This window comes from Myotis lucifugus, unplaced genomic scaffold, assembly GCF_000147115.1.
Source record: "Myotis lucifugus unplaced genomic scaffold, Myoluc2.0 scaffold_116, whole genome shotgun sequence".
NCBI classification, from domain to species: Eukaryota; Metazoa; Chordata; class Mammalia; order Chiroptera; family Vespertilionidae; genus Myotis; species Myotis lucifugus.
Window position 1 is genome coordinate 3,207,754 of NW_005871164.1, and position 12,122 is coordinate 3,219,875.

A 12,122-nucleotide genomic window follows, 5' to 3' on the forward strand; every position below is an offset into this window, starting at 1 on the left:
CTATGTTGAACAGGAGTGGTGAGAGGGGGCATCCCTGTCTTGTTTCTGTTCTTAGGGGGAATGGTTTTATTTTTTCCACATTGATTATGATGTTGGCTGTGGGTATGTCATATATGGCTTTTATTATGTTGAGGTATGGTCCTTTTATTCCTATCTTGCTGATAGTTTTTATCAAGAAAGGGTGTTGGATTTTGTCAAATGCTTTTTCTGCATCAATTAATATGACTATGTGGTTTTATCTCTCAATTTGTTTATGTGATGTATTACGTTTATGTTTATTGATTTGCAGATATTGTACCATCCTTGCATACCTGGGAAAAATCCAACTTGCTCATGGTGTATGATCTTTATGATGTACTGCTGGATCCAATTTGCTAGGATTTTGTTGAGGATTTGGGCATCTATGTTCATGAGGGATATTGGCCTGTAATTCTCTTTCATTGTGTTGTCTTTACCTGGTTTTGGTATTAGGGTGATGGTGGCTTCATAGAACAAGCTTGGAAGTGTTCCTTCCTATTGAATTTTTTTGAAATAGTCTGAGGAGGATAAGTTTTAGTTCTTCCTTGAATGTTTGGTAAAACTCCCCTGCGAAGACATCTGGCCCTGGGCTTTTTTTGCAGGGAGCTTTTTCATGACTGCTTCAATTTCTTCCATAGTTATTGGCCTATTGAGATTTTTAGATTCTTCCTGATTAAGTTTTGGAATGTTGTATTTTTCTAGGAATATGTCCATTTCCTCCAGGTTGTCTAGTTTTTTGGAGTAGAGTTGTTCACAGTATTTTCTAACAATCCTTTGTATTTCTGTGGGGTCTGTTGTTATTTCTCCTCTTTCATTTCTGATTTTGTTTAGTTGGGTCCTCTCTCTTTGTTTCTTGGTGAGCCTGGCTAGAGGTTCATCAATCTCTTTTATCAGAGAACCAGCTCTTGGTTTTGTTGATCTTTTGTATTGTTTTTTTTTGGTCTCTATGTCGTTTATCTCTGCTCTGATCTTTATTATTTCCTTCCTTCTGCTTACACTGGGCTTTTCTTGTTGCTCTCTTTCTAATTCTTTGAGTTGTAGGGTTAGGTAATTTATTCTCATTGTTTCTTGTTTCTTGTAGTAGGCTTGTAGAGCTATGAACTTCCCTCTCAAGACTGCTTTTGCTGTGTCCCATAGGTTTTGGATTGTTGTGTTTTCATAGTCGTTTTGATCTCTTTGGTAACCCAGTCATTGTTTAATAGTGTGCTATTTAGTCTCCATGTGTTTGATTTTTTTGGATTTTTTTGGATTGTTTTTATTGTAGTTGATTTCCAGTTTTATGCCATTGTGATCTGAGAAGATGCTTGATATGATTTCAATTTTCTTGAATTTGAAGAGACTTTGTGACCCAATATATGGTCTATCTTTGAAAATGACCCATGTGCTCTTGAGAAGAATGTATATTCTGTGGCTTTGGGGTGAAATGTTCTGAAGAGGTCAATTAATTCCATCTGATCTAGTGAGTCATATAGGATTGATGTTTCTTTGCTGATTTTTTGTTTAGAGGATTTGTCCAATGGTGACAATGGGGTGTTAAAGTCCCCTACTATGATTGCATTGCTGTCAATCTCTCCCTTGATCTCCTCCAGAAGATTTCTTATGTATTTGGGTGCTCCTGTATTGGGTGCATATATGTTTACCAGAGTTATTTCTTCTTGTTGGATTGCTCTCTTTAGTATTATGAAATGGCCTTCTTTATCTCTTTTTATGTCCTTCAATTTGAGATCTAATTTGTCAGATATAAGTATTTCTACCCCAGCTTTTTTTTTGTTTGTTTCCATTTGCCTGAAAAACCTTTTTCCATTTCTTCACCATCAGTATATGTGCGTCTTTTTTTCTGAGGTGGGTTTCCTGTAGACAGCAGATATATGGGTCATGTTTCCTTATCCAATCAGTTATCCTATGTCTTTTGATTAGGGCATTTAATCCATTTACATTTAAAGTTATTATTGATAGATACTTGTTAGTCACCATTTTTATTCTTTACCCCTGTGTTCCTTCTTTGTTTCCTATTTTTTCTTTTTACATCAGACACTTTAGCATTTCTTTCATTGCTGGTTAGGTGGTAATAAACTCCTGAAGTCCTTTTTTGTCTGTGAAGCACCTGATTTCACCCTCAATTTTGATTGATAGCCTTGTTGGGTACAGTATTCTTGGATTCAGACCCTTTCTTTGCATGACTTTATATATTTCATTCCATTCCGTTCTTGCCTGGTGTGTTTCTGTTGAGAAATCAGTCACTAGTCTGATGGGGGCTCCTTTGTAGGTGACTTTCTGTCTCTCTCTGGCTGCTTTTAATATTCTTGCTTTGTAGTTGGTGTTTGCCAATTTAGTTATAATGTGCCTTGGTGTCGGTCTTTTGGGGTTCATTTTGTTTGGGACTCTGTGAGCTTCTTGGATTTGTGTGAGTTTTTTCTTCCCTATATCAGGTAAGTTTTCTGTCATTTATTCAAATAGGTTTTCTATTACTGCCTCAGTTTCACCCCTATTATGTGAATGTTGTTTCGTTTAGTGTTGTCCCAGAGTTCTCTTAGGCTCTCCTCCTGCTTTTTAATTTTTTTTTCTAGAAGCTGCACTGCTTGGGTATTTTTTCCTACCTTGTCTTCTAGCTCACTGATGTGGTCCTCTGCTTCTTCTAATCTACTGTTGATGCTTTCTATTGTGTTCTTTATAGCAGTGATGTCATTTTTCATTTATTCTTGGTTTTTCTTCATTTCCTCTTCGTTCTTACACATATTGTTGAATTTGTCTTCTATTCTTTTCATCCACCCTATGACCATTTCTCTGAATTCTTTCTCTGACAGGTTGCTTGCCTCCATTGCCTCCATTTCATTTACTTCCTTTTCTGGTGATGCCTGTTTTTCTTTTATATGCAGGCTGGTTCTTGGTCTCCCCATGATCTCTGTTCTCCAGGTGTTTGGTTATATAGTTCTCTCTGTGCTACATTGATTTAAAGGCACAAAATACAACACAACAAGGCACAATGTACAAGGCACTGAACACAAATGTTTTCACGATATTAATAACCCCAAATAAAGGTGACCACCCGAGCAAAGAGAATTAGGGGATAAGGAAGAAAGAAGACAAAAAGAGAAAAGAGAAATAGGAAAAAAAAGGAGTTCAAAAATGAAATTGGAAAAAGGGAGGAAAAAAAGTAAGTAAGAGAGAAAAGAGAATGAAGTAGAAGAGGGGGAGAGACTATTTATATGCGGAGAAAACTCCGATAGAACTGCCACTAATCCCAACAAATTCCAGCAACAGATCCCTGGAGATGAATGCAAACTACAAACAACCACTAATATCAAGCGAGGCAAGGGAAAACAGAAGCGCAAAAATAACCAGAAAAGAAAAAAAAAGTGCGAGAGAAAAAAAAACAACAACAGAAAAATAAAAAGAAAAAGCAAAAGAACCTCACAAACAACCATAAAAAAAAACCCAATATATTCAACAATCAAGCAAACAACAACAAAACAACAGAGAGAGAAAAAAAATTGGATAGTGAAGAAAGATAAGGGAGAGGTGTATATGGATTTAGAGCAGGGGATTGGAAATTGGATATATAAGTAGGGTGAAATTTTGGCAGGGGGTAAAAAGAAGGAATAGGGAAAATCTAAAGCAGGAATAGGGTAAGAGAAACAGGACAACAAAAGGGGAAAAGTGAGGAAGAGAGTTTTGGCATAAAGGTAAAGTTGAGAGAAAAATGATGCTAAAGGAATGGTGAAAATAGAATGTAGAACACTAATCCTAAAATAAAATAAAGAGAAAATAAAATGACATTTTAAAAAATGGTAAAATGGTAGTAGTAATAATACTGGTTAAAAATAAAAATGTAGTAATTAAAAGGGTAAAATCAGGTGATGAAAAAAGAAAAAAATTGGTTTCTTAATTAAAAGGTGAAAAAAGAATTAAAAAAATAAAAATGTGCAGTAGTGAAGGTCCTTCAGTTCTTCTACTCTTCTGTCTGGCACGCCTTAGTCCTGCCAGGTATTCAGGAGAGTGTTGAATTTCCCTGTGATACACTGTTCCTCCGTGTTGTAAACCACAGTCCTGATTTTATTTTTTATTTTTTAAAAATATATTTTATTGATTTTTTACAGAGAGGAAGGGAGAGGGATAGAGAGTTAGAAACATCAATGAGAGAGAGAAACATCGATCAGCTGCCTCCTGCACACTCCCCACTGGGTATGTGCCTGCAACCAAGGTACAGGCCCTTGGCCAGAATCGAACCTGGGACCCTTGAGTCCACAGGCCGACGCTCTATCCACTGAGCGAAACCGGTCAGGGTGACAGTCCTGATTTTAAAGCACACCATGTTTGTTTCCCAGACTGCCTTTATTTGTATTTACAGAAGAGTCAGTTCGTGGCTCTGCCGCTGAGTGGCAGTGTGTCTGGATTGACCTCCGAGGCTATAAGTCCTCTCTATCCAGTAGTTAGGGTTTATTTTCTCTATTGTACTTAAAACTGGTTTGGGAAAGTCCACTGCCCAGAGCTGGTTCTTTAATCGTTACTCCCCGCTCTGTTTCCCAGGTTCCACAAAAAACACCTTTCCCCTGCAGTCTCTGTGAGTGTCCCCAACTGGGCAATCCCATGCACTGGGTTTAATAATCAAACGCAAAGATTTAAGGGGAAGAGGAAAAAACAAGAGCCTGAGAAGTTGTGCAAATTCGCAACCCTCCACCTTCCAGCTCTGTGCGCAGTCTCCTCCATGAGCCCTCTCTCCCCTGGCACCAAGCAGCCGCACACTGGCAAAATCCGAGGTTGCCTTTTTGCATCCAGTCCAGCTATGGGCTTATTTTTAGCATTCCCTTCTGCCAGCAGCCCTGTGGGAGTCCTTCCACACTCGCGGATCATCCTGGCCCCAAAGGCCACGGACTTTGTGGGGCGCAGACCTCCCCGTGCACGTTCCTCTCCCCAACCTGAATTGCAAACCGCACCTTCAGGCGAAATCTGACCTTTCCTTAGGAGAAGCAGGGCTACACGTAGTCGCACTGTCCCAGATCCGGTGTTTCCGGGTTAGCAGCCGATCTCTGGATGCCGGGTCTTTGGATGTATACGCTTCCAATAACAGCCACTCAAGATGGCACGGATTCTGCGGCTGAGCCAGCGCTCCAGGAGAGATTCCAGCCGCAGTCTCCAACCGACCGCTTTCTCCAGGAGTCCTCTGCCTTTCCCAGCTGCAAACTGTCTCTCAGCTGAATATCCTCTGCTTATTCGGGCTGTATGTTACCTGCTTCCGGTGCTCACGCTATCTGCTCCGGGACCAGGCACAGGACACGTCCGTCTATACCTCCACCATTTTTTTTCTCCCCAGAGAGTTGTTGCTTTTCCCTCAATTCTTTTGAGTGATCCCTCTGACTTTTCCAACAATCACAATTTCAAGTTTGATGTGTGAAATCATTTCCATCTGACATCTGGAACAAGCACATGACATTTCTAGGAAACTAGCTCCCCCCCCCTCCCAAAGAAAGATACATTTATAGTAACACATCTTTCCTGAAAATGTATGGCCCTTCAGATTGTTAATATTCTACCCCAGCTAGAGAAATTGAACATAGAACAGTGACAGATCAACGTGGCAGAGCAGAGATGTGTTTTAAAATCTGGCAGACTGGGCTTGAATATCAACTCTGCTGGGGACTGGTCATGCTGCTTTGCTTCTTCAAGCCCCAGCAAAATGGGGATAGTAGTTCCTACCTCATGGTTTTGTTGTGACACATAAGTAAGATGGCCCATTCCAAGTTCATAGTGCAGTGCCTGGCACATAAAACCCTTTCAGCACATGAAATCCTACATTACATAAAATATTTTAAAACAATTGATAAGCAGTTAAGGCTAGCAACAGTCTGGTGAAAACCCACTAGTTTTGTTCTGAATTTGGATGATGGGAACATAATACTAAGAAACATTTATAAATCCAAAAATGATCTATTAAATAAAACCATGAAGTTCAAAACAGGTGCAGATATTTTCACAAGTCAAGTTGTGTTCATTTCTTATGGCTGCTATAACACATTACCATAAACTTATTGTTTAAAAGAACACACATATATTACTTTACAGTTCTGCAGGTCGGAAGCTCAAAATTGGTTTTTATAGGCTGAAATCAAAATGTTAGCAGGGCCACACTCCCTCCAGGGGCCCTAGGGAAAACTTCATATCCTTGCCTTTTCCAACCTTTTAGAGACTGCCTGCATTCCTTGGCTTGTGGCCTCTACCTCTATATTCAAAGTGTATGTCTCTGATCTCTGCTCCCATCATCTTATCTCTTTTCTCTCTGACCCTAATCTGCCTATCTGTCTCTTCTAAGGACCCTTGTGATCACTTGAATCAACCTGGATAATCTTTGTCACAAGATCATTAAGTTAATCATATCTGCAAAGTCTTCTTTGCCATGTAAGTTAACATAATCACAAGTCCTGGGGTACAAATGTGAACCTCTTTTGGGGAGTCCTTATTTAGCCTACCCCCAAACCCAAGACACATTATACAGATATGGTATGTAGAAAGTAGCAGTTTGACAGTGAAGGGATTCAGATTTATTGTAGAACATAACTTAGGCCAGAAACAAACAAACAAAAAAGAAACTGCTATAATTTAAACAGCAAATATGCTACTGGGATAAGACAAGAAGAAATTTTTTAAAAATATATTTTTATTGATTTCAGAGAGAAAGGGGGGGAGAGAGAGAGAGAGAGAGAGAGAGAGAGAGAGAGAGAGAATGAGAGAGAATTACTGAATGGCTGCCTTCTGCATGCCCCACACTAGGGATCAAGCCAACTCAGGCATGTGCCCTGACTAGGAATCAAACCATGACCTCCTGGTCCATAGCTCGACGCTCAACCACAGAGCCATGCTGGCAGGGTAGACAAGTAGAAAACTTTCAAGGATGTTCAAGAAACAACTCATGCCCCAGCCGACTTGGCTCAGTGGATAGAGCATTGGCCTGCGGACTGAACGGTCCCAGGTTCGATTCCGGCCAAGGGCACATGCCTGGGTTGTGGGCTCCATCCCCAGTGTGAGGTGTGCAGGAGGCAGCCAATCAATGATTCTCTCTCATCATTGATGTTTCTATCTCTCTCCTTCATCCTTCCTCTCTGAATCAATAAAGAAATATATTTTAAAAAAAGAAACAACTCATTATTTTGAAAATAGTTAAATAAAGGATAAAAGCAAACATTTCTTCTTTGCATTCCTTATACAAATTGTACTTCAAGGTTACCAAATAGTTGATAAGGGGATGTTTCAGTCAATATTCTAGAATATTCCATCCCATAGAAAAGAAATAATGGAATTTGAATATCATCATTTGGCAACCCCAATAAATTAATGTGTCTGAATATTGAGTATCAATGAATGTTAACATCACAAAGAGAAAAACAACCAAAAATAAGTCACCTGCTAATGGAAGACACAACACCTCTTGCCCCAAAATCAAAGCTGACTCTAATCCTGTCTCAAGAGGCAACTACCTGTTTACAGGGAGAACAAGGGCAGAAGAACGTGTTAAATAAAACCAAGTCCATGCCAGCATTTGGAACCAGACTGCGGAAAACTCTCAAGACAGGCATCCTGGTTTCTCAAAAACCAAACCAAACAATAAAACTGCAGGGAGAGAGAACAAAGGGAACCTGAAACTTAAAATGGACCTAAAAAGTTACCCTGCTTACATGTATGGACCATATTTGGATCTGGATGCAAACAGGCAGCTATTAAAAGAAATAATGAAATACTGAAGAAATCCTTTATAATAAACGCCTTATATGCAAAGTAACCAAATGGCAAAATGACTGGTTGCTATAACATGCACTGACCACCAGGGGGCAGACACTCAACGCAGGAGCTGCCCCCAACCCCCAGGCCAGCCAAGGCAGGTGCCAGCCAGGGGCGGGCCCCCCACCCCCCACCCCCCACTGGTCAGGTTTAGGGACTCTACCTGTACACAAGTTTTGTGCACCAGGCCTCTAGTTTTAATATAAATTGATGTTTAAAATATTTAAGAAGCATAATTAAATGTTTTGGAGTTTTTTCTTTGTATTTTTTAATTTTTCAATTACACATCACATTCAAAATTATTTTGTATTAGTTTCAGGTGTACAGCAGAGTGGTTAGATAATCATATACTTTACAAAGTATTTCTAATATGCACCTGACACTGTACATACTTACTACAATACTGTTGGCTATATTCCCTATGCTGTACTTTACCTCGGAAGTGCAATTAATTTTTAGATGCCTGTTTTGGGGTTAGGGTTCCTGGAGATAGGCGCTGAGACAAGAATTCACCTGTCAGCGCTTTATGAAGGAAGTGCCCCCAAGAAAACCTGGTAAGGGAGTGAGGGAAGGAGAAGAGATGGGGCAAGGGTGCAATTTGAGGTAAAGTCTCAGCCTCAGGCTGATCCTGTAGGGAGCTCTGGAGTGGATATTACACTGCCCTCTGTCCCACTGTCAGGCAAGGATTTCATAGCTGGTCACCGGCTATGGGAAGAGAGTGGGATAGGAGGTACTTCTTTCTGGCTCTTGGTGGATCTGGGAAGGTGACCTATTCCACAGCAGCCTTTCTGGAGAGCACAATCTAAATTTAAATGTGGAAAGGCCTGACAGCAATTTCCCCAAAGCCTAGGGCCCTTTATGCAAATCAGCCCCTGGAGCAGGCCTGGAGAGTCCCAAGCTCCCTGAAGCATTCATGCAAATCTGTAGCTAAAAGTGACATTTCTTTAAGCATTTTAAATGGAAATCTTTATAAAATGTATCATGGCTTAGAACTACGGTTAATGAAGGAAGTATACTGACTACAATTTAAACTTTTCTAAATGACTTAAAATGTGTTCCAGGGTGGAAGAATGCTGCGGAGCCACGCAGAGAAGGCTCTCTGGGGGGAGTCTGGGAGAAGAGAGCTCACTCGAGTTAAGCAGGTGCCTTTAATACAGGACTTCTTGGTGCCATCCACACATTAACGAGCAGTATAGATCTCCCAAAGGCAAGGATTTCCTGAACCGATGAAGTATGGCATCAATTCTAAGATGCAAAGCCCCCCACACACACACAACTCCCCATTTTAAAATCTTTGAAATCCAGATGCCTCTTACAATGGAGCTTATGAAACAGAGATGAGTAACTATGAAACTATAAGTCATCAGTGTACCATCCCGCCACTCATGTCCCAAGTCCAAGTCCATCTCAACCCAGCCCCATGGAACAGAAGGGGAACTGTGTGCCCACTGAAGGCCTACTATGTGCCTGCCGCAGTGCTTTGGCTCTCAAAGTGGCTTCCACCAGACACAGGGGGCTGATCTCCTCTCCTCACCATGAGGAATTTGGAGTTTTGTCTGCCCTATGGGTGACAGAGTTGGGGAGGGGGAGATTTCTAAACTCCGTGCCCACCTTAGTCCTGTGCACACCACCTGCCTAGATAACAAGCATCTCCCTCCCAGAGGCTCCTGCTCCCTTGGCCTTCACTGACTGGCAGGCACACTGACACCTCATCTGTGGGGCTCCAGGCGGCCTCTCAGTAGAGTCCACACAGTACCGAGGTGTTTCAATGGTCTCAACTTCCACTTTGTCAACTGTTCCATTTCCTCTGGATACCTTTTGTCCTGCTTTCTAATTCATTGTTTGCACCCCCTGCAGGCTGAGTCAGAGAACCAAAGCTGCTAGGATAGAGCCTAAACTGAATCAGTGAGCTCTGAATAGAGATTGGAGACCATGATGAGGATTCTAGGCCAGTGATGGCGAACCTATGACACCCGTGTCAGAGGTGACACGCGAACTCATTTTTTTTGGTTGATTTTTCTTTGTTAAATGGCATTTAAATATATAAAATAAATATCAAAAAATATAAATCTTTGTTTTACTATGGTTGCAAATATCAAAAAATTTCTATATGTGACATGGCACCAGAGTTAAGTTAGGGTTTTTCAAAATGGTGACACGCCGAGCTCAAAAGGTTCGTCATCACTGTTCTAGAGTCTGGGCCACACAGTTTGGCCAACGGGAAGGGAGCAGCCGGGAGGGAGAGAGGGGCCAGGAGAGTGGACCTTACTTTCAGGCTGGACCCTGAGGGGTAGCCCTTAGCAGTCACTGAGGGGGTGTCATGAAGTTGGTCTTAGTTCTGGCAGATGCTCCTCTATGAGGAGCTGGGGGTGGGGGGCTCGGTGGTGAGATAATGCGGACCATAGGGAGTTCCCAAGGTCTTCCTGGGAGGAGCGGCAGGTTGCTGTGATGAGGAGCTCAGAGTTCCCCCACAGTCGGAGGCCACAGTGGAGAGAGTTCCTGCCTCAGGCTGGGGCAGGAACAGAGCACTGGACCCTGCAGGGCCTGGGGTCTAAAGGGAAGAGGCAGAGGCCACATCCTGTGCTTTGGGCCAGCCCAGCTGCCACTCAGTGAGAATCACACAAGACTCAGGGTCTCCTCCATGTGAAGGCAGCTACCCCACAGGCAGGTCCCCTGGGAAGCAGGCAATGAATCAGATGAACAGGGCAGGGCTCAGAGAGCCAGGGCAACTCCCACACTCACCCTCCACCCTACAGGCATCCCAATTAGAAGTTTTAGAACACACGGAGCCAAACACACTCAGCCCCTCTGGGGCCAGCACCCCTGAGGGAGGCAGATTCCAGGTTGCAGGCCCTCGCCAGGCCTCAGCCGCACAAGAGAGCCACAGCCCTCACTGGGCCCTTCTTTCTCATTTATGGAGCGTGGATTTGTCCAAATGGCCAGCCTGATGCTGACTTCAGTGACAGGGTGACAACCCTGCTTAAAGGGTCTCATCCTCTCCATTTTTGAGGCCCAACCTGGGAGAAAGGAGACTGCAACTATGCCCCTAAACGAGGAAGGTAACGATGGCTGCGGGCCCCGATTATTCTCACATGGAAAGTCAGGTGTCCAGCCTGTGACCCTGATATCAGCTGAGCTTCTAGTTTCAAGTTTCTTGGGGGAATCATCTTCCTGAGGTGATACTGGAGTTGAAATGACAAGGAGGGAGATAAGATGAGATAGACGCTTGATCAAGTCATCTGACCCTCCTTGGACTGGCAGAACTCTCTATTAAATCTCCCTTTTTTTCTGTCTGTCCGCTCCATTGAAAGGCTGAATACAAATGTATCCTCATCAACTCCTCCATCTGTGCAGCTGGCACCTGAGGAACCCTCCCAGCATCCTCTGCATGCACTCTACAGGGACCCTGGCCTGTGGGCCTCTCCCCTACTTCCTGTAGGGCCCTTATACTCATGGGCATACTGGGCCAGCACTCATTCCCTTAGGTAAGAAACACTGCACTCACCATGTGCCAACCCATTTAATCCTCATACTAACTCTGAGGTAGGTACTATTCCCATTTTACAGATGAGGAAACTGGGGCACAAAAAGGTAAATTTGCTCAAATTTTCCCAGAAGCCAAATCTTGCATATTGTAGGTCCTCATAAATTTTCGATCAAACCAAAATCTGACTGATTGTGCGTGTGCACATGACAGAGAGAGAGAGAGAGAGAGAGAGAGAGAGAGAGAGAGAACACAAAGAGCAAACTTATATGTAGGGTGCACAAAACTTAAAACAGAACTTAAGTGTGCATAGAGCTCCTCATTAGTAAGCAAGTGTCAAATGCACCCCCATAGCTCTGTGTTGGGGTCTTGCCTCTTGAAGAGAGGTCCCTATGGCTTGAGTAGGGGTTTGCTTAAGGCAAAAGACAGACCAGGTGACATCTTGAAGACTCTCTAAAAAGATATTTATTGAAACTGCATGGGCCTGCCCTAGCCAGTGTGGCTCAGTTGGTTGAGCATTGTCCCAGGTCCCATGTACCAACAGGTTGCTGATTCAATTTCTGGTCAGGCCACAGACCTGCTAGTGAGCCTATAGCAGGCAGCTGATTGGTGCTTCATTCTCACATCAATGTTTCTGTAAACCAACAAAAAATCCTTTTTTAATAAAGAGAAAGTGCATGCGTGCCAAGCGCCATGCTGAGCACTTCCCCTACATTACTTCATTCAAACCCTCAACAATGCAGCGATGCAAGTTTCTCTATTATGCCCATTTTAGAGTTGAGGAAACTGAGACACAAAAATCAAGTGCCTTTCCTAGGATCACATACACATGGTCTTTCTGACTGCAGAC